This window comes from Pagrus pagrus (genome assembly GCF_965226575.1).
Source record: "Pagrus pagrus genome assembly, chromosome: 22".
NCBI lineage: Eukaryota > Metazoa > Chordata > Actinopteri > Spariformes > Sparidae > Pagrus > Pagrus pagrus.
The window spans coordinates 15,683,081-15,707,006 of record NC_140204.1 but is presented as its reverse complement, the minus strand read 5'-3'; the positions used below and the strand labels follow the sequence as shown (position 1 = coordinate 15,707,006).

The 23,926-nt window shown below is 46.3% G+C and overlaps 1 pseudogene across 1 annotated transcript in view; it reads left to right on the top strand.

Annotated features, from left to right (window-relative positions):
* Positions 1-18,376, top strand: part of LOC311251272 — a 172,601-nt pseudogene extending 154,225 nt beyond the window's left edge. Inside the window, exons 5-6 of the transcript in view lie at positions 16,876-16,892; positions 18,190-18,376. The product of the transcript in view is annotated as an uncharacterized misc_RNA (transcript). The remainder of the gene's footprint in view (positions 1-16,875; positions 16,893-18,189) is intronic.
* The last annotated feature ends 5,550 nt before the right edge of the window (positions 18,377-23,926 follow it).

Below are 23,926 nucleotides of genomic sequence, written 5' to 3'. Positions count from 1 at the left end.
CTACAACAACTACAGCTGCACCAACAACAACCACAGTTGCCCCAACAACAACCACAGCTGCTCCAACTACAACAACCACAGCTGCCCCAACAACAACAACCACAGCTGCCCAAACAACAACAACCACAGCAGCTCCAACAACAACAACTGCTGCTGCTCTGACTACAACCACAGCTGCTCCAACAACAACAACTACTGCTGCTCCGACTACAACAACTACAGCTGTCCCAACAACAACAACCACAGCTTCTCCAACAACAACAACAGCTGCTCCAACTACAACATCCACAGCGGCTCAAACAACAACAACAACCACAGTTGCCCCAACAACAACAACCACAGCGGCTCCAACAACAACCACAGCTGCTCCAACAACAACAACTACTGCTGCTCCGACTACAACAACTACAGCTGTCCCAACAACAACAACCACAGCTTCTCCAAAACCAACAACAGCTGCTCCAACTACAACATCCACAGCGGCTCAAACAACAACAACCACAGCTGCCCCAACAACAACAACAACCACAGTGGCTCAAACAACAACAACCACAGCTGCTCCAACAACAACAACTACTAGTGCTCCGACTACAACAAATACAGCTGCCCCAACAACAACAACCACAGCTTCTCCAACAACAACCACAACTGCTCCAACTACAACAACCACAGCTGCTCCGACAACAACAACCACAGTTGCCCCAACAACAACAACCACAGCGGCTCCAACAACAACCACAGTTGCTCCAACTACAACAACTACAGCTGCACCAACAACAACCACAGCTGCCCCAACAACAACCTCAGCTGCTCCAACAACAACAACTACTGCTGCTCCGACTACAACAACTACAGCTGTCCCAACAACAACAACCACATCTTCTCCAACACCAACCACAGCTGCTCCAACTACAACATCCACAGCGGCTTCAACAACAACAACCACAGCTGCTCCAACAACAACAACCACAGCTGCCCCGACAACAACAACCACAGCTGCTCCAACAACAACAACCACAGCTGCCCCAACAACAACAACCACAGCGGCTCCAACAACAACAACTACTGCTGCTCCGACTACAACAACTACAGCTGTCCCAACAACAACAACCACAGCTTCTCCAACAACAACCACAGCTGCTGCAACTACAACATCCACAGCGGCTTCAACAACAACAACCACAGCTGCCCCAACAACAACAACCACAGCTGCCCCAACAACAACAACCACAGCTGCTCCAACAACAGCAACCACAGCTGCCCCGACAACAACAACCACAGTTGCCCCAACAACAACAACCACAGCGGCTCCAACAACAACCACAGTTGCTCCAACTACAACAACTACAGCTGCACCAACAACAACCACAGTTGCCCCAACAACAACCACAGCTGCTCCAACTACAACAACCACAGCTGCCCCAACAACAACAACCACAGCTGCCCAAACAACAACAACCACAGCAGCTCCAACAACAACAACTGCTGCTGCTCTGACTACAACGACTACTGCTGCTCCAACAACAACAACCACGGCTGCTCTGACTAGAACAACTACAGCTGCCCCAACAACAACAACCACAGCTGGTCCAACAACAACAACCACAGCTGCCCCAACAACAACAACAACCACAGTGGCTCAAACAACAACAACCACAGCTGCTCCAACAACAACAACTACTAGTGCTCCAACTACAACAACTACAGCTGTCCCAACAACAACAACCACAGCTTCTCCAACAACAACCACAGCTGCTCCAACTACAACAACCACAGCTGCCCCGACAACAACAACCACAGTTGCCCCAACAACAACAACCACAGCGGCTCCAACAACAACCACAGCTGCTCCAACAACAACAACTACTGCTGCTCCAGCAACAACAACCACGGCTGCTCTGACTAGAACAACTACAGCTGCCCCAACAACAACCACAGCTGGTCCAACAACAACACCAACAGCTGCTCCAACTACAACATCCACAGCGGCTCAAACAACAACAACCACAGCTGCCCCAACAACAACAACAACCACAGTGGCTCAAACAACAACAACCACAGCTGCTCCAACAACAACAACTACTAGTGCTCCAACTACAACAACTACAGCTGTCCCAACAACAACAACCACAGCTTCTCCAACAACAACCACAGTTGCTCCAACTACAACAACTACAGCTGCACCAACAACAACCACAGTTGCCCCAACAACAACCACAGCTGCTCCAACTACAACAACCACAGCTGCCCCAACAACAACAACCACAGCTGCCCAAACAACAACAACCACAGCAGCTCCAACAACAACAACTGCTGCTGCTCTGACTACAACGACTACTGCTGCTCCAACAACAACAACCACAGCTGCTCTGACTAGAACAACTACAGCTGCCCCAACAACAACAACCACAGCTGGTCCAACAACAACACCAACAGCTGCTCCAACTACAACATCCACAGCGGCTCAAACAACAACAACCACAGCTGCCCCAACAACAACAACAACCACAGTGGCTCAAACAACAACAACCACAGCTGCTCCAACAACAACAACTACTAGTGCTCCAACTACAACAACTACAGCTGTCCCAACAACAACAACCACAGCTTCTCCAACAACAACAACAGCTGCTCCAACTACAACATCCACAGCGGCTCAAACAACAACAACCACAGCTGCCCCAACAACAACAACAACCACAGTGGCTCAAACAACAACAACCACAGCTGCTCCAACAACAACAACTACTAGTGCTCTGACTACAACAACTACAGCTGCCCCAACAACAACAACCACAGCTTCTCCAACAACAACCACAACTGCTCCAACTACAACAACCACAGCTGCTCCGACAACAACAACCACAGTTGCCCCAACAACAACAACCACAGCGGCTCCAACAACAACAACCACAGTTGCTCCAACTACAACAACTACAGCTGCACCAACAACAACCACAGCTGCCCCAACAACAACCTCAGCTGCTCCAACAACAACAACTACTGCTGCTCCGACTACAACAACTACAGCTGTCCCAACAACAACAACCACATCTTCTCCAACACCAACCACAGCTGCTCCAACTACAACATCCACAGCGGCTTCAACAACAACAACCACAGCTGCTCCAACAACAACAACCACAGCTGCCCCGACAACAACAACCACAGCTGCTCCAACTACAACAACCACAGCTGCCCCAACAACAACAACCACAGTGGCTCAAACAACAACAACCACAGCTGCTCCAACAACAACAACTACTAGTGCTCCGACTACAACAACTACAGCTGTCCCAACAACAACAACCACAGCTTCTCCAACAACAACCACAGCTGCTCCAACTACAAAAACCACAGCTGCCCCGACAACAACAACCACAGTTGCCCCAACAACAACAACCACAGCTGGTCCAACAACAACACCAACAGCTGCTCCAACTACAACATCCACAGCGGCTCAAACAACAACAAGCACAGCTGCCCCAACAACAACAACAACCACAGTGGCTCAAACAACAACAACCACAGCTGCTCCAACAACAACAACTACTAGTGCTCCCACTACAACAACTACAGCTGTCCCAACAACAACAACCACAGCTTCTCCAACAACAACCACAGCTGCTCCAACTACAACAACCACAGCTGCCCCGACAACAACAACCACAGTTGCCCCAACAACAACCACAGCGGCTCCAACAACAACCACAGCTGCTCCAACAACAACAACTACTGCTGCTCCAACAACAACAACCACGGCTGCTCTGACTAGAACAACTACAGCTGCCCCAACAACAACAACCACAGCTGGTCCAACAACAACACCAACAGCTGCTCCAACTACAACATCCACAGCGGCTCAAACAACAACAACCACAGCTGCCCGAACAACAACAACAACCACAGTGGCTCAAACAACAACAACCACAGCTGCTCCAACAACAACAACTACTAGTGCTCCAACTACAACAACTACAGCTGTCCCAACAACAACAACAACCACAGCTTCTCCAACAACAACCACAGTTGCTCCAACTACAACAACTACAGCTGCACCAACAACAACCACAGTTGCCCCAACAACAACCACAGCTGCTCCAACTACAACAACCACAGCTGCCCCAACAACAACAACCACAGCTGCCCAAACAACAACAACCACAGCAGCTCCAACAACAACAACTGCTGCTGCTCTGACTACAACCACAGCTGCTCCAACAACAACAACTACTGCTGCTCCGACTACAACAACTACAGCTGTCCCAACAACAACAACCACAGCTTCTCCAACAACAACAACAGCTGCTCCAACTACAACATCCACAGCGGCTCAAACAACAACAACAACCACAGTTGCCCCAACAACAACAACCACAGCGGCTCCAACAACAACCACAGCTGCTCCAACAACAACAACTACTGCTGCTCCGACTACAACAACTACAGCTGTCCCAACAACAACAACCACAGCTTCTCCAAAACCAACAACAGCTGCTCCAACTACAACATCCACAGCGGCTCAAACAACAACAACCACAGCTGCCCCAACAACAACAACAACCACAGTGGCTCAAACAACAACAACCACAGCTGCTCCAACAACAACAACTACTAGTGCTCCGACTACAACAAATACAGCTGCCCCAACAACAACAACCACAGCTTCTCCAACAACAACCACAACTGCTCCAACTACAACAACCACAGCTGCTCCGACAACAACAACCACAGTTGCCCCAACAACAACAACCACAGCGGCTCCAACAACAACCACAGTTGCTCCAACTACAACAACTACAGCTGCACCAACAACAACCACAGCTGCCCCAACAACAACCTCAGCTGCTCCAACAACAACAACTACTGCTGCTCCGACTACAACAACTACAGCTGTCCCAACAACAACAACCACATCTTCTCCAACACCAACCACAGCTGCTCCAACTACAACATCCACAGCGGCTTCAACAACAACAACCACAGCTGCTCCAACAACAACAACCACAGCTGCCCCGACAACAACAACCACAGCTGCTCCAACTACAACAACCACAGCTGCCCCAACAACAACAACCACAGTGGCTCAAACAACAACAACCACAGCTGCTCCGACAACAACAACTACTAGTGCTCCGACTACAACAACTACAGCTGTCCCAACAACAACAACCACAGCTTCTCCAACAACAACCACAGCTGCTCCAACTACAACAACCACAGCTGCCCCGACAACAACAACCACAGCTGCTCCAACAACAACAACCACAGCGGCTCCAACAACAACCACAGTTGCTCCAACTACAACAACTACAGCTGCACCAACAACAACCACAGTTGCTCCAACAACAACAACCAGAGCTGCCCCAACAACAACAACTACTGCTGCTCTGACTACAACAACTACAGCTGCACCAACAACAACCACAGCTGCTCCAACTACAACAACCACAGCTGCTCCAACTACAACAACTACAGCTGCCCCAACAACAACCACAGCTGCTCCAACAACTACAACCACAGCTGCCCTAACAACAACAACCACAGCTGCTCCAACTACATCAACCACAGCTGCTCCAACTACAACAACTACAGCTGCCCCAACAACAACCACAGCTGCTCCAACAACTACAACCACAGCTGCCCAAACAACAACAACCACAGCGGCTCCAACAACAACGACTGCTGCTGCTCTGACTACAACGACTACTGCTGCTCCAACAACAACAACCACAGCTGCTCCACCTACAACATCCACAGCGGCTCCAACTACAACAACCACAGCTGCCCCGACAACAACAACCACAGTTGCCCAAACAACAACAACCACAGCTTCTCCAACAAAAACCACAGCTGCTCCAACTACAACATCCACAGCGGCTTCAACAACAACAACCACAGCTGCCCCAACATCAACAACCACAGCTGCTCCATCTACAACAACCACAGCTGCCCCAACAACAACAACCACAGCTGCTCCAACAACAACAACAACAGCTGCTCCAACTACAACATCCACAGTGGCTCAAACAACAACAACCACAGCTGCCCCAACAACAACCACAGTTGCTCCAACTACAACAACTACAGCTGCACCAACAACAACCACAGCTGCCCCAACAACAACCACAGCTGCTCCAACAACAACAACCACAGCTGCCCCAACAACAACAACTACTGCTGCTCTGACTACAACAACTACAGCTGCACCTACAACAACCACAGCTGCCCCAACAACAACCACAGCTGCTCCACCTACAACAACCACAGCTGCCCTAACAACAACAACCACAGCTGCTCCAACTACAACATCCATAGCTGCTCCAACTACAACAACCACAGCTGCTCCAACTACAACAACTACAGCTGCCCCAACAACAACCACAGCTGCTCCAACAACTACAACCACAGCTGCCCAAACAACAACAACCACAGCGGCTCCAACAACAACGACTGCTGCTGCTCTGACTACAACGACTACTGCTGCTCCAACAACAACAACCACAGCTGCTCCACCTACAACATCCATAGCGGCTCCAACTACACCAACCACAGCTGCCCCGACAACAACAACCACAGTTGCCCAAACAACAACAACCACAGCTTCTCCAACAACAACCACAGCTGCTCCAACTACAACATCCACAGCGGCTTCAACAACAACAACCACAGCTGCCCCAACATCAACAACCACAGCTGCTCCAACTACAACAACCACAGCTGCCCCAACAACAACAACCACAGCTGCTCCAACAACAACAACAACCACAGCTGCTCCACCTACAACATCCACAGCGGCTCCAACTACAACAACCACAGCTGCCCCGACAACAACAACCACAGTTGCCCAAACAACAACAACCACAGCTTCTCCAACAACAACCACAGCTGCTCCAACTACACCATCCACAGCAGCTTCAACAACAACAACCACAGCTGCCCCAACATCAACAACCACAGCTGCTCCAACTACAACAACCACAGCTGCCCCAACAACAACAACCACAGCTGCTACTACAACAACAACAACAACAACAACAACAGCTGCTCCAACTACAACATCCACAGTGGCTCAAACAACAACAACCACAGCTGCCCCAACAACAACAACAACCACAGTGGCTCCAACTACAACAACTACAGCTGCACCAACAACAACCACAGCTGCCCCAACAACAACCACAGCTGCTCCAACAACAACAACAACAGCTGCTCCAACTACAACATCCACAGTGGCTCAAACAACAACAACCACAGCTGCCCCAACAACAACCACAGTTGCTCCAACTACAACAACTACAGCTGCACCAACAACAACCACAGCTGCCCCAACAACAACCACAGCTGCTCCAACAACAACAACCACAGCTGCCCCAACAACAACAACTACTGCTGCTCTGACTACAACAACTACAGCTGCACCTACAACAACCACAGCTGCCCCAACAACAACCACAGCTGCTCCACCTACAACAACCACAGCTGCCCTAACAACAACAACCACAGCTGCTCCAACTACAACATCCATAGCTGCTCCAACTACAACAACCACAGCTGCTCCAACTACAACAACTACAGCTGCCCCAACAACAACCACAGCTGCTCCAACAACTACAACCACAGCTGCCCAAACAACAACAACCACAGCGGCTCCAACAACAACGACTGCTGCTGCTCTGACTACAACGACTACTGCTGCTCCAACAACAACAACCACAGCTGCTCCACCTACAACATCCATAGCGGCTCCAACTACACCAACCACAGCTGCCCCGACAACAACAACCACAGTTGCCCAAACAACAACAACCACAGCTTCTCCAACAACAACCACAGCTGCTCCAACTACAACATCCACAGCGGCTTCAACAACAACAACCACAGCTGCCCCAACATCAACAACCACAGCTGCTCCAACTACAACAACCACAGCTGCCCCAACAACAACAACCACAGCTGCTCCAACAACAACAACAACCACAGCTGCTCCACCTACAACATCCACAGCGGCTCCAACTACAACAACCACAGCTGCCCCGACAACAACAACCACAGTTGCCCAAACAACAACAACCACAGCTTCTCCAACAACAACCACAGCTGCTCCAACTACACCATCCACAGCAGCTTCAACAACAACAACCACAGCTGCCCCAACATCAACAACCACAGCTGCTCCAACTACAACAACCACAGCTGCCCCAACAACAACAACCACAGCTGCTACTACAACAACAACAACAACAACAGCTGCTCCAACTACAACATCCACAGTGGCTCAAACAACAACAACCACAGCTGCCCCAACAACAACAACAACAACCACAGTGGCTCCAACTACAACAACTACAGCTGCACCAACAACAACCACAGCTGCCCCAACAACAACCACAGCTGCTCCAACAACAACAACCACAGCTGCCCCAACAACAACAACTACTGCTGCTCTGACCACAACAACTACAGCTGCACCAACAACAACCACAGCTGCCCCAACAACAACCACAGCTGCCCCAACAACAACCACAGCGGCTCCAACAACAACAACTGCTGCTGCTCTGACTACAACGACTACTGCTGCTCCAACTGCTACATCCACAGCGGCTCCAACAACAACCACAGCTGCTCCAACAACAACAACAACTGCTGCTCCGACTACAACAACTACAGCTGTCCCAACAACAACAACCACGGCTGCTCCAACAACAACCACAACCACAGCTGCACCAACAACAAAAACCACAGCGGCTGCAACTACAACAACTACTGCTGCCCCAACAACAACTACCACAGCTGCCCCAACAACAACAACCACAGCGGCTCCAACAACAACCACAGCTGCTCCAACAACAACAACTACAGCTGCACCAACAACAACCACAGCTGCCCCAACAACAACCACAGCTGCTCCAACAACTACAACCACAGCTGCCCAAACAACAACAACCACAGCGGCTCCAACAACAACGACTGCTGCTGCTCTGACTACAACGACTACTGCTGCTCCAACAACAACAACCACAGCTGCTCCACCTACAACATCCATAGCGGCTCCAACTACACCAACCACAGCTGCCCCGACAACAACAACCACAGTTGCCCAAACAACAACAACCACAGCGGCTCCAACAACAACAACTGCTGCTGCTCTGACTACAACGACTACTGCTGCTCCAACTACTACATCCACAGTGGCTCCAACAACAACCACAGCTGCTCCAACAACAACAACTACTGCTGCTCCGACTACAAAAACTACAGCTGTCCCAACAACAACAACCACAGCTGCTCCAACAACAACAACCACAGCTGCCCCAACAACAACCACAGCTGCTCCAACAACAACAACCACAGCTGCCCCAACAACAACAACTACTGCTGCTCTGACTACAACAACTACAGCTGCACCTACAACAACCACAGCTGCCCCAACAACAACCACAGCTGCTCCAACTACAACAACCACAGCTGCCCCAACAACAACAACCACAGCTGCTCCAACTACAACATCCACAGCTGCTCCAACTACAACAACCACAGCTGCTCCAACTACAAAAACTACAGCTGCCCCAACAACAACCACAGCTGCTCCAACAACTACAACCACGGCTGCCCAAACAACAACAACCACAGCGGCTCCAACAACAACGACTGCTGCTGCTCTGACTACAACGACTACTGCTGCTCCAACAACAACAACCACAGCTGCTCCACCTACAACATCCACAGTGGCTCCAACTACAACAACCACAGCTGCCCCGACAACAACAACCACAGTTGCCCAAACAACAACAACCACAGCGGCTCCAACAACAACAACTGCTGCTGCTCTGACTACAACGACTACTGCTGCTCCAACTACTACATCCACGGCTGCCCAAACAACAACAACCACAGCGGCTCCAACAACAACGACTGCTGCTGCTCTGACTACAACGACTACTGCTGCTCCAACAACAACAACCACAGCTGCTCCACCTACAACATCCACAGCGGCTCCAACTACAACAACCACAGCTGCCCCGACAACAACAACCACAGTTGCCCAAACAACAACAACCACAGCGGCTCCAACAACAACAACTGCTGCTGCTCTGACTACAACGACTACTGCTGCTCCAACTACTACATCCACAGCGGCTCCAACAACAACCACAGCTGCTCCAACAACAACAACTACTGCTGCTCCGACTACAATAACTACAGCTGTCCCAACAACAACAACCACAGCTTCTCCAACAACAACCACAGCTGCTCCAACTACAACATCCACAGCGGCTTCAACAACAACAACCACAGCTGCCCCAACATCAACAACCACAGCTGCTCCAACTACAACAACCACAGCTGCCCCAACAACAACAACCACAGCTGCTCCAACTACAACAACCACAGCTGCCCCGACAACAACAACCACAGTTGCCCCAACAACCACAACGGCTCCAACAACAACCACAGCTGCTCCAACAACAACAACCACTGCTGCTCCAACAACAACCGCAACCACAGCTGCCCCGACAACAACAACCACAGCGGCTGCAACTACAACAACTACAGCTGTCCCAACAACAACAACCACAGCTGCCCCGACAACAACAACCACAGTTGCCCCAACAACCACAACGGCTCCAACAACAACCACAGCTGCTCCAACAACAACAACCACTGCTGCTCCAACAACAACCGCAACCACAGCTGCCCCGACAACAACAACCACAGCGGCTGCAACTACAACAACTACTGCTGCCCCAACAACAACCACAGCTGCCCCAACAACAACTACCACAGCTGCCCCAACAACAACAGTGGTTCCCACAACAACAACCACAGCTGCTCCAACTACATCAACTACAGCTGCACCAACAACAACAACCACAGCTGCCCCAACAACAACCACAGCTGCCCCAACAACAACAACCACAGCGGCTCCGACAACAACTACCACAGCTGCCCCAACAACAACAACCACAGCGGCTCCAACAACAACCACGGCTGCTCTGACTACAACAACTACAGCTACCCCAACAACAACAACCACAGCTGCTCCAACAACAACAACCACAGCTGCTCCAACTACAACAACCACAGCTGCTCCAACTACAACAACTACAGCTGCACCAACAACAACCACAGCGGCTCCAACAACAACAACTGCTGCTACTTTGACTACACTGACTACTGCTGCTCCAACAACAACAACCACGGCTGCTCTGACTACAACAACTACAGCTACCCCAACAACAACAACCACAGCTGCTCCAACAACAACAACCACAGCTGCTACAACTACAACATCCACAGCGGCTCCAACAACAACAACCACAGCTGCCCCAACAACAACAACCACAGCGGTTCCAACAACAACCACAGCTGCTCCAACAACAACAACTACTGCTGCTCCGACTACAACAACTACAGCTGTCCCAACAACAACAACCACAGCTTCTCCAACTACAACATCCACAGCGGCTTCAACAACAACAACCACAGCTGCCCCAACAACAACAACCACAGCTGCTCCAACAACAACAACCACAGCTGCTCCAACTACAACATCCACAGCGGCTCCAACTACAACAACCACAGCTGCCCCGACAACAACAACCACAGCTGCTCCAACAACAACAACCACAGCTGCCCCAACAACAACAACCACAGCGGGTCCAACAACAACAACAACTGCTGCTCCGACTACAACAACTACTGCTGCTCCAACAACAACAACCACAGTGGCTCCGACGACAAACACAGCTGCACCAACAACAACCACAGCTGCCCCAACAACAACCACAGCTGCCCCGACAACAACAGCCACACTTGCCCCAACAACAACAACCACAGCGGCTCCAACAACAACCACAGTTGCTCCAACTACAACAACTACAGCTGCACCAACAATAACCACAGCTGCCCCAACAACAACCACAGCTGCTCCAACAACATCCACAGGTGCTCCAACTACAACATCCACAGCTGCTCCAACAACAACAACAACAGCTGCTCCAACTACAACATCCACAGCGGCTCCAACAACAACAACCACAGCTGCCCCAACAACAACAACCACAGCGGCTCCAACAACAACCACAGCTGCTCCAACAACAACCACAGCTGCTCCAACTACAACATCCACAGCGGCTCCAACAACAACAACCACAGCTGCCCCAACAACAACAACCACAGCGGCTCCAACAACAACCACAGCTGCTCCAACAACAACCACAGCTGCTCCAACTACAACAACTACAGCTGCACCAACAACAACCACAGCTGTCCCAACAACAACCACAGCTGCTCCAACAACAACAACCACAGCTGCCTCAACAACAACCACAGCGGCTTCAACAACAACATCCACAGCGGCTCCAACTACAACAACCACAGCTGCCCTGACATCAACAACCACAGCTGCTCCAACAACAACAACCACAGCTGCCCCAACAACAACAACCACAGCGGGTCCAACAACAACAACAACTGCTGCTCCGACTACAACAACTACTGCTGCTCCAACAACAACAACCACAGTGGCTCCGACGACAAACACAGCTGCTCCAACAACAACAACCACAGCTGCTCCAACTACAACAACGACAGCTGCTCAGACTACAACAACTACAGCTGCACCAACAACAACCACAGCTGCCCCAACAACAACCACAGCTGCCCCAACAACAACAACCACAGCGGCTCCAACAACAACCACAGCTGCTCCAACAACAACCACAGCTGCTCCAACTACAACAACTACAGCTGCACCAACAACAACCACAGCTACCCCAACAACAACAACCACAGCTGCTCCAACAACAACAACCACAGCTGCCCCAACAACAACAACCACAGCGGGTCCAACAACAACAACAACTGCTGCTCCGACTACAACAACTACTGCTGATCCAACAACAACAACCACAGTGGCTCCGACGACAAACACAGCTGCTCCAACAACAACAACCACAGCTGCTCCAACTACAACAACCACAGCTGCTCCAACTACAACAACTACAGCTGCACCAACAACAACCACAGCGGCTCCAACAAGAACAACTGCTGCTGCTCTGACTACAATGACTACTGCTGCTCCAACAACAACAACCACGGCTGCTCTGACTACAACAACTACAGCTACCCCAACAACAACAACCACAGCTGCTCCAACAACAACAACCACAGCTGCTACAACTACAACATCCACAGCGACTCCAACAACAACAACCACAGCTGCCCCAACAACAACAACCACAGCGGTTCCAACAACAACCACAGCTGCTCCAACAACAACAACTACTGCTGCTCCGACTACAACAACTACAGCTGTCCCAACAACAACAACAACCACAGCTTCTCCAACAACAACCACAGCTGCTCCAACTACAACATCCACAGCGGCTTCAACAACAACAACCACAGCTGCCCCAACAACAACAACCACAGCTGCTCCAACAACAACAACCACAGCTGCTCCAACTACAACATCCACAGCGGCTCCAACTACAACAACCACAGCTGCCCCGACAACAACAACCACAGCTGCCTCAACAACAACAACCACAGCTGCCCCAACAACAACAACCACAGCGGGTCCAACAACAACAACAACTGCTGCTCCGACTACAACAACTACTGCTGCTCCAACAACAACAACCAAAGTGGCTCCGACGACAAACACAGCTGCTCCAACAACAACAACAACCACAGCTGCTCCAACTACAACAACGACAGCTGCTCAGACTACAACAACTACAGCTGCACCAACAACAACCACAGCTGCCCCAACAACAACCACAGCTCCCCCGACAACAACAACCACCGTTGCCCCAACAACAACAACCACAGCGGCTCCAACAACAACCACAGTTGCTCCAACTACAACAACTACAGCTGCACCAACAACAACCACAGCTGCCCCAACAACAACCACAGCTGCTCCAACAACATCCACAGCTGCTCCAACTACAACATCCACAGCTGCTCCAACAACAACAACAACAGCTGCTCCAACTACAACATCCACAGCGGCTCCAACAACAACAACCACAGCTACCCCAACAACAACAACCACAGCTGCTCCAACAACAACAACCACAGCTGCCCCAACAACAACAACCACAGCGGGTCCAACAACAACAACAACTGCTGCTCCGACTACAACAACTACTGCTGCTCCAACAACAACAACCACAGTGGCTCCGACGACAAACACAGCTGCTCCAACAACAACAACCACAGCTGCTCCAACTACAACAACCACAGCTGCTCCAACTACAACAACTACAGCTGCACCAACAACAACCACAGCGGCTCCAACAACAGCAACTGCTGCTACTCTGACTACAATGACTACTGCTGCTCCAACAACAACAACCACGGCTGCTCTGACTACAACAACTACAGCTACCCCAACAACAACAACCACAGCTGCTCCAACAACAACAACCACAGCTGCTACAACTACAACATCCACAGCGACTCCAACAACAACAACCACAGCTGCCCCAACAACAACAACCACAGCGGTTCCAACAACAACCACAGCTGCTCCAACAACAACAACTACTGCTGCTCCGACTACAACAACTACAGCTGTCCCAACAACAACAACCACAGCTTCTCCAACTACAACATCCACAGCGGCTTCAACAACAACAACCACAGCTGCCCCAACAACAACAACCACAGCTGCTCCAACAACAACAACCACAGCTGCTCCAACTACAACATCCACAGCGGCTCCAACTACAACAACCACAGCTGCCCCGACAACAACAACCACAGCTGCTCCAACAACAACAACCACAGCTGCCCCAACAACAACAACCACAGCGGGTCCAACAACAACAACAACTGCTGCTCCGACTACAACAACTACTGCTGCTCCAACAACAACAACCACAGTGGCTCCGACGACAAACACAGCTGCACCAACAACAACCACAGCTGCCCCAACAACAACCACAGCTGCCCCGACAACAACAGCCACACTTGCCCCAACAACAACAACCACAGCGGCTCCAACAACAACCACAGTTGCTCCAACTACAACAACTACAGCTGCACCAACAATAACCACAGCTGCCCCAACAACAACCACAGCTGCTCCAACAACATCCACAGGTGCTCCAACTACAACATCCACAGCTGCTCCAACAACAACAACAACAGCTGCTCCAACTACAACATCCACAGCGGCTCCAACAACAACAACCACAGCTGCCCCAACAACAACAACCACAGCGGCTCCAACAACAACCACAGCTGCTCCAACAACAACCACAGCTGCTCCAACTACAACAACTACAGCTGCACCAACAACAACCACAGCTGTCCCAACAACAACCACAGCTGCTCCAACAACAACAACCACAGCTGCCCCAACAACAACCACAGCGGCTTCAACAACAACAACCACAGTGGCTCCGACAACAACCACAGCTGCTCCAACAACAACAACCACAGCTGCTCCAACTACAACATCCACAGCGGCTCCAACAACAACGACAAAAGCTGCTCTGACTACAACAACTACAGCTGCCCCAACAACAACAACAACAGCTGCTCCAACAACAACAACCACAGCTGCCCCAACAACAACAACCACAGCGGGTCCAACATCAACAACAACTGCTGCTCCGACTACAACAACTACTGCTGCTCCAACAACAACAACCACAGTGGCTCCGACGACAAACACAGCTGCTCCAACAACAACAACCACAGCTTCTCCAACAACAACCACAGCTGCTCCAACTACAACATCCACAGCGGCTTCAACAACAACAACCACAGCTGCCCCAACAACAACAACCACAGCTGCTCCAACAACAACAACCACAGTTGCCCCAACAATAACAACCACAGCGGCTCCAACAACAACCACAGCTGCTCCAACAACAACAACCACAGCTGCTCCAACTACAACAACTACAGCTGCACCAACAACAACCACAGCTGCCCCAACAACAACCACAGCTGCTCCAACAACAACAACAGCCACAGCTGCCCCAACAACAACAACCACAGCTGCTCCAACAACAACTACTGCTGCTCCAACAAGAACAACCACAGCTGCTCCAACTACAACAACTACAGCTGCACCGACTACAACAACTACTGCTGATCCGACTACAACAACTACAGCTGCCCCAACAACAACAACCACAGCTGCTCCAACTACAACAACCACAGCTGCCCCGACAACAACAACCACAGCTGCCCCAACAACAACAACCACAGCTGCCCCAACAACAACAACTACAGCCACTCCAACAACAACCACAGCTGCCCTGACAACAACAACCACAGCAGCTCCTACAACAACTACCACAGCTGCTCCAACTACAACAACTACAGCTGCTCCAACAACAACAACCACAGCTGCTCCAACAACACCTGCTGCAACAACCACTGACCCTGTTGCTTATGTCATATCAGCAACCTTGCAGAATGAAATCTTTACCGATGACTTGCTCAACTCCAACAGCCCTCGATTCATAGAACTTTCAGGAAAAGCTACAGGCCGTGTGAGTAATTTTAAAGTTATGTCATTTCCAATTCATTTTGTCAGTACTGAGCATAATTATTTGGACAGAATGTTTTAGCTGAAATACAAGATAGTTTTTTATTTTATTATTTTTAATTTCACTAAAAATGTATTTCAGTGAAAATTGTATTGTGTCAAATTCCTTTTGAAGCATATTGTGCTTGACGGCTAATCAAGCTTTTTAAATCTTGTTGTCTTCCTGCAGTGTAATCAAATATATCGAGCAAGATTTGGTTCTGACTTTGACCAGTGCATTGTGAGACAATTCAGGTAAAAAAAACTTTTCTAACAGTGATATGCAGGTTTTTGGTCCTAAAAATTTGTGTCTTCAGGGGCCACTTGTTCAAAGGTAATCTGATTGGATTTTGGTTATCGGATTGGATCAAATCTTGAAAATGGGTTGTTCAATAGGGAAAGAAGGATTCTGAAATCGGAATAGATCACAGAATCCAATCCTAGTTGTAATCTGGATCAAACCTTCAGTTTGTGTTGTTCAAAATATTTCAGTAGGATTTGGGTAACTTTGATCCCAAAAAACAGGATCATCCTGATCCCAACAGGGGGTAGGATTTCAAGGTGGATTTCAGGAAGAAAATGTAGTAAAACTTAAAAATTGGTCAAATAATACATTTGTATGATTTAGTGTATATACACTTTTATTTATATTTTACACTTGACTTGTTTAACCGTTACAGTGATAAAGTAGATAAAGTAGACATAGGCTACCAATTAAGCCTTTCAGTATAGTAAAGTAAAAAATAAATAAAAATACAAATAAAAATGATCTTGTCCCCATGAAACAATCCCCCAACAGATTTCAATAACAAACAAAAATAATATATTACATTTATCTGTCCTTCATCACTATATATTAATTTCAAAGAAACAATCATCAGAGATGATCAAAAATAATTTCTAACAAGAGAGGTTGGTCTGGTTCTTCAACAGGCTCAGGTGCATCATAAACATCATCACAGAGAGGGACATTGCGCCTGGTAGCGATGTTCATGTTGTTCATGTTGGGTCTTCTACCTGTTGTTCTTTACATAGCTGGTAGCCCACATTGTGACATGTTGTCCCATTCAGAGCCCTAGTAATCTGGATTTGGTGATCTTGAAAACTGTGTATCTGGATCAGGGTAATCCAATGAAATGGGATTTCCAAATCCTGATCATTTTTATCCAGATTAAATGTTTTGAACAACTGGCCCCCGATGTTGATAGTGTGACATACATTACAAATGACACATAGATACTGTAGTCGTCTTATATCATTATTTGACATTTGTCCTCTTCTGTTTTATGATACAGGGCTGCTCCAGCTCAACAAACACGAATCGTTGAAACTGAAGTAGAGTTTTCAGTTGTGTTCAATCGGTCTGTCCCTGTTGCAGCACTCCCAATGAATCCTGTTGTTGCTCAAACCTTAGTTGATGCTGCAAACGATTCCAACACCTTCAATGTGACCTTTGGTGCCTCTTCAGTTGCATTAATCTGTAAGTAAACTGTTTAGCTCCGTATAAGTCTGTTATACTGGTGCTCAGTGATGTCAGTCTGATAGCAAACAAGGATAAAGAAATGCTTTTGGATCAGGTACAAGAACTTTTTTAGTTTTTTAAACCTATTCCTTTAAAAATGTTTTCACAGCGGGTCCAGTTCCTGCACCTATTACTACTGCAACGACAACTGCTGCAACTACTACTGTCGCTCCTGCAACAGCTACAACTACAACTGCTGCAACTACTACTGCCGCACCTGCAACACCTGTAACTACAACAGCTACAGACACAACTGCTGCAACGACAAACAACAACATGTCCTTCCGATCTGTTAATCCATGCATTTATTTAATGCTGCTTTTCTTGGCCCATAACATACTAATTTAATTAATAATTACACAACAACAATTACTCTATACTGCTGGGATATATATATATATCAAAGTATTGTTGTATAAAGAGTTGGGTAATTTATATATACTATTGGGTATTTAAAAGGTCTTTAACAGGTTTAAATTTAATTGGATGAACCCCACATAAACCCTGTAACCCATGTACATTGTTATGCAGTCTTACTGTTGCAACAAGAAAAGCAGTGGAAACAGCAAAAGCTGCCCAAACAACAACCACAGCTGCCCCAGCAACGACCACAGCTGCCTCAACGACATGACGACCATCACTGGAAATTAATTTCATTGCTAGTAGAAATCTAGGACTCATGATAATCTTAAGTGTTGTATGGTTTCAGATGAGCTTTATATTACATTTTTGACAGTGGATTAGTATGGCTGGCGAGACAATGACCAGGCTCCTGAGCTGGACAGAATGACACCGCCAGAAAATAATGGCACTATTGCACTATTGCACAATTAACAATTAATGTCACTCTTTCAAATAAATGCAAGTCTTTTGTAATTTGTGCAAGCAAGAGATTATTCAAAATGCTGTGGTTTTTTTTTACAATTTTATTTAAAATTATCTTAACCACTAGGTAGTCTCCAAATGCATGTAAAATTCATGCTTATAGTTCACTTGATAGCATCGAAGCATCGGAGTATAAATCACCTCCACAGAAAGTATATTGTAAAGGAAACAAATGTCTTAAATGAAGTGAAGGAATACATGCAGCTTATTGTGGACTGTACACAACAATGTTGAATCAATGCCAAAATTCACGGGTCATGGTATAAATTAATATGTATATCAAAACAATGCACTTTCAATTTTTTTATTTATACAAACTGTATTTATTTAATCATGCATAGCTGTATTCTGTGAGATGTCTTATGCTATTTATAGTTTCTGTCAATAAGATTAAAATGATCAGAATACAAAATATTTAAAGAATTTTATTTGTCTCTTGTGTGATGTTTTGTAGTCTTGGTGGGTAAAAAGAAAGTTAATCAGGGCAGGAGTTTGTGTTGTTTACAGACAATCAAATCCTCGTGTGTGATTTCATATAATTAGTGCCTTAAAATGAGCCGGTCTCAGCCTTTGTTGTGTCCATAGATCATGTTGGTTCAGAAAGAGGACAGGGAGTGAGGAAGAGAAATATGACTTCCGGTGACATGCTGTGAGGACGCCAAACGCCGACCACGCCGCTTCTTCAAACAATTAAGATCAATGATTGAGTTTTATATCTCCCCTAAGTCAGCTCTTTGTGGTTATTTATACCACTCGTCAAACTTATGCCGTCTACACTCCGCAGTGCAACAATGGATCCCGAAGCATTTGGGAAAATGATTAGAGATATTGTGCGGGAGGAAATCTCAACAGCTTTTGACAGGAAACTGAAGCCGATACAGGAGGAGCTAAGTAAATTAAATCTCACATTAACAGCATGCAAATCAAAAGTGGAGGATTTGGAAATTGCTGCAAATACAATGGAAGAACGCATGCAAACTCTTGAGATGAGCTACAAAGCTCTGTTGGGAGAGAACGAAGAATTAAAAGAAAAAACACAAGCACTGGAAAATCACAGCAGGAAGTTTAATCTCCGAATTATTGGCCTACAACAGGGGATAGAGGCAGGTAACCCTACTGCCTTTGTTACCAAGCTCCTGTATGAACTGTTCGAAGAAAAACTGGGGCCACAACCACTTGTGAGCATAGTGCACCGCACCGGACCAGTTGCTCAAAATGAGAGCCGCTGTATGATCACCCGGCTACACAGCTTTGAAGTGAGACGCACCATCCAGCGCCTGGTCGGAGCCATGGGGGGTAAACTAAACTACAGAGGACGAAGAATTCATATCTATCCTGACATGACCACAGAGCAGCACAAACAACAGGCTCAGTTTAACGACATCAGGGCGCTATTACGCACAGCCAACCTGAGGCATGGCATCGTTTATCCTGGCAAACTGCTGGTGACTTTCAGGGAGAAAACGTACGCCTTCACTAGAGCAACGGAAGCGATGGATTTCTTCGAGCAACAGGTGAAACCATCTCTTAATATCCCGACTGACTGAAAGTTTTCTGTCATCAGTTATCATGAGGTGGCGACACTAACTTTCCTATTTACGACAGTTGTTGGACTTGAGAGATATCTTCTTTCTTTTCTCTTTTTTTTTCTTCCATTCTCCCATCTTCTAACATCAAGGTAGTAATTTTGGTAATAAGATTAGTAACTCGGTTTAACTATATTAATGAACTTGGGAGTCACTTAAAGAAGCGGCAAGGATCTGTGTTTTTTCTTTCTCCTTGTTAAAGTGTGTTACACCTCCGTACAGATGGGGCGGAGTGAGAGGAGTCCGTTTAATAGGACAATATATTTTCTTTATGCTACAACTTTATTTTTGAGTGTACTTGTGTCTTATTGGTGGGGGGATGTCGGGATCTTCTCTATATTTTTGTGAAGAATGGTGCTGGTATAAATTCCTGGTTTATCAGAATATTGTTGTAACTCACTCTCCATTTATATACTCCCTTCTCCTGAATGTTTCGGTGTTGAAAACCACATGGGTAGTTTGAATATTTTGTGTTGCAACTTAAAGGGCCTTAATTCCCCTAATAAGAGAGTAGCCTGTTTAGATCTATTAGCAAGAAACAACATTGATTTAGCTATGTTTCAGGAGACACATTTGCAAAGAGATGATGTTAACAGATTGGAAAATCACCTGTATAAAGTATGTGCTTCCTCTTCTGCTTTAAATAAAACAAAAGGGGTCATAATACTAATACGTAAAGCACTACGAATTACCATCATTGACAAGGGAGATGATGAAGATGGTAGAGTTTCTTTTGTTAAGTGTATTTACAATGAATGGAAACTGGCATTTATCAACATATATGCGCCTAATTCATATGATAATGTCTTTTTTACTTAATTGAATAGTATATTGGCTGAACTTTCTGACTTTGAATTGGTAATCGGCTCTGACATGAATGCCATATTGGATCACAAATTGGATTAATCAAGTAAATCTCACTCCAATGTACAAGCAACCAAAGCATTACAGCATTTACTCTCTGACTTTAATCTTATGGATGTCTGGTGGCTACATCATCCCACAGCTAAGGAGTATACTTTCTTTTCAAATAGGCATAAAACTTTTACATGGATAGACTTCATTTTTATGTCTGCTCCCCTTATCTCTTTGGTTCAAAACATAGAAATAAAGCATATGACCCTAACAGATCACCATGCATATGTATGTCAATTGATGATCTCAAATTTGTCTAAAAGAGCCACTAGGTGGCGGTTTGATCTAACTTTGTTGCAAAATCAAGATTTCTGTGAACAATTTGAACTGGAACTTGCAGAATTTTTGGAGATGAATCGTCACTCTGTGGATGATGCTAGATATCTCTGGGACTCAATAAAAGGCTTCATAAGGAATTATGCCAGTTCATATTCTTCTAGACTTAATAAAGCCCAGCTTACGAGAATTGTGGAATTAGAGGCCTCAATGTCTGACTTAGAACGATCTCAACAAATGCATTTTTCTTAACAAACAGCCAAGTCATTAAACAAAATAAAAGTAGAACTTAACTTAATACTAACGCAGAGAGCTGAGTTTGTTATACATAAAAATAGAATTTTTTCATGGTAATCGTCCCAGTCGGCTTTTAGCCAATACATTAATCAAAGATTCTTTAACTTCTATAAAAAGCTGTACACTTCAGATAACATTTCATCAGCATCGGATAAGGACAACTATCTTCAGAAATTAAAGCTAATTTCATTATCAAAAGAAGAAGTGTCAATATTAGGGGCCCCTTTATCGCTTGATGAACTCAATCAGTCCTTAGAAGAAATGAATAAAGGTAGGTCCCCTGGAATTGATGGCATATATCCTGAGGTCTATTTAAAATTTTGGAGCACTTTAGGACCACCATTACTGGAGATGTTTAAGACAGCTATTCAAAAAGGATGTTTTGGAAGAGATGTAAACACAGCTTTAATAATACTTCTTTCAAATAAAGATAAGGACCCAACTAATTACGTTAACTATCGCCCCCCATCGTTATTGAATGCAGATATCAAATTATTTTCAAAGACACTTGCTAGTCGGTTGGAGGTATGTCTGCCAAAATTGATTCATCCAGATCAAAGTGGATTTGTAAAAAAGCGCCTCTCAGCAGACAATTTGGGTCATCTATTGCATTTTCTTGATACTTCTGATAATCTATCATCAAAAGCCATTTTGTCAATTGATGCAGAAAAGGCCTTTGATCGCCTTGAGTGGTCTTTTCTATGGTCTGTATTGAATTCCATGGGTTTGGGGTCTAATTTTATTAACATGGTCAAAACTATTTATGCAAATCCTTCAGCTAGTGTAGTTACAGGTAATATACATTCTCCTCCCTTTAAATTAAGCAGGAGCAGTCGGCAGGGAGATCCGATTTCATCAATGTTGTTTATATTATCATTGGAGCCTTTGGCACAGTCTATTAGGTTATCTCCAAACATTACACCAATAAAAATAAAATCCACTCTGCATCATATATCCTTATTTGCTGATGACGTCCTTTTATTTTTTTCTGATATTAAGTACTCTCTTCCAAACATCCTTAATATATTCGAACAGTTTAGTTATGTCTCCAGCTATAAGATAAACTGGTCTAAGTCCTCCCTCTTACCATTGAACTCTGCGAGCAAGGAGGAATGTACAGATTTCAATATCCCAGTAGTATCTCACTTTAAATACTTAGGAGTAAATGTATTTACATCATTACAAAAAACAATCACTAAGAATTATAATAACACCCTGAGTATGATCAAACAAGACCTGGAAAGATGGCAGAAGCTACCTATATTTCTGTCTGGTAGAATTTCAATAATTAAAATAAAATGAATGTGCTTCCTAGAGTTAATTTCTGAAGCTACATGCTACCTTTGGCACCTCCTCCAAGATATTGGGAGAAAATACATAGCATTATTACTAGGTTTTTATGGAGAGGCAGACGACCTAAAATAAAGTTAACTAATTTACAAAGAAAGAAGGAGTTAGGAGGTTTATCAGTCCCTAATTTCAAACTTTACTTCCACGCCCTTACTATTCGTCCTTTTGTTAAAATGGTTTAGTAAGAAAACTTTACCTCCATGGCTTAACATTGAGAAGAATCTGGTGGCACCTGCTTCTTTAAATGATTGGCTATTACTGAACCATACTTCAGTTTGCATTTATTGACAGAGAGACCTGTAAACAAACAATGTTATTCAAAATTTCAGGAAAATAGAAAGAATATACAATTGGACATCTAAATGGCATGCAAGTACTCCATTATTCCATAACAGCCTTCTTAAGTCTGGTGGGGAGCACTTTATCTCACCTCAGTGGTCTAAAGCAGGAATCCACAGTTTAGGAGACATTATGAATGACGATGGATTAAGAGGTTTTCAGGATTTGAGTGAAACCTTTAAACTGTCATCAAATTCC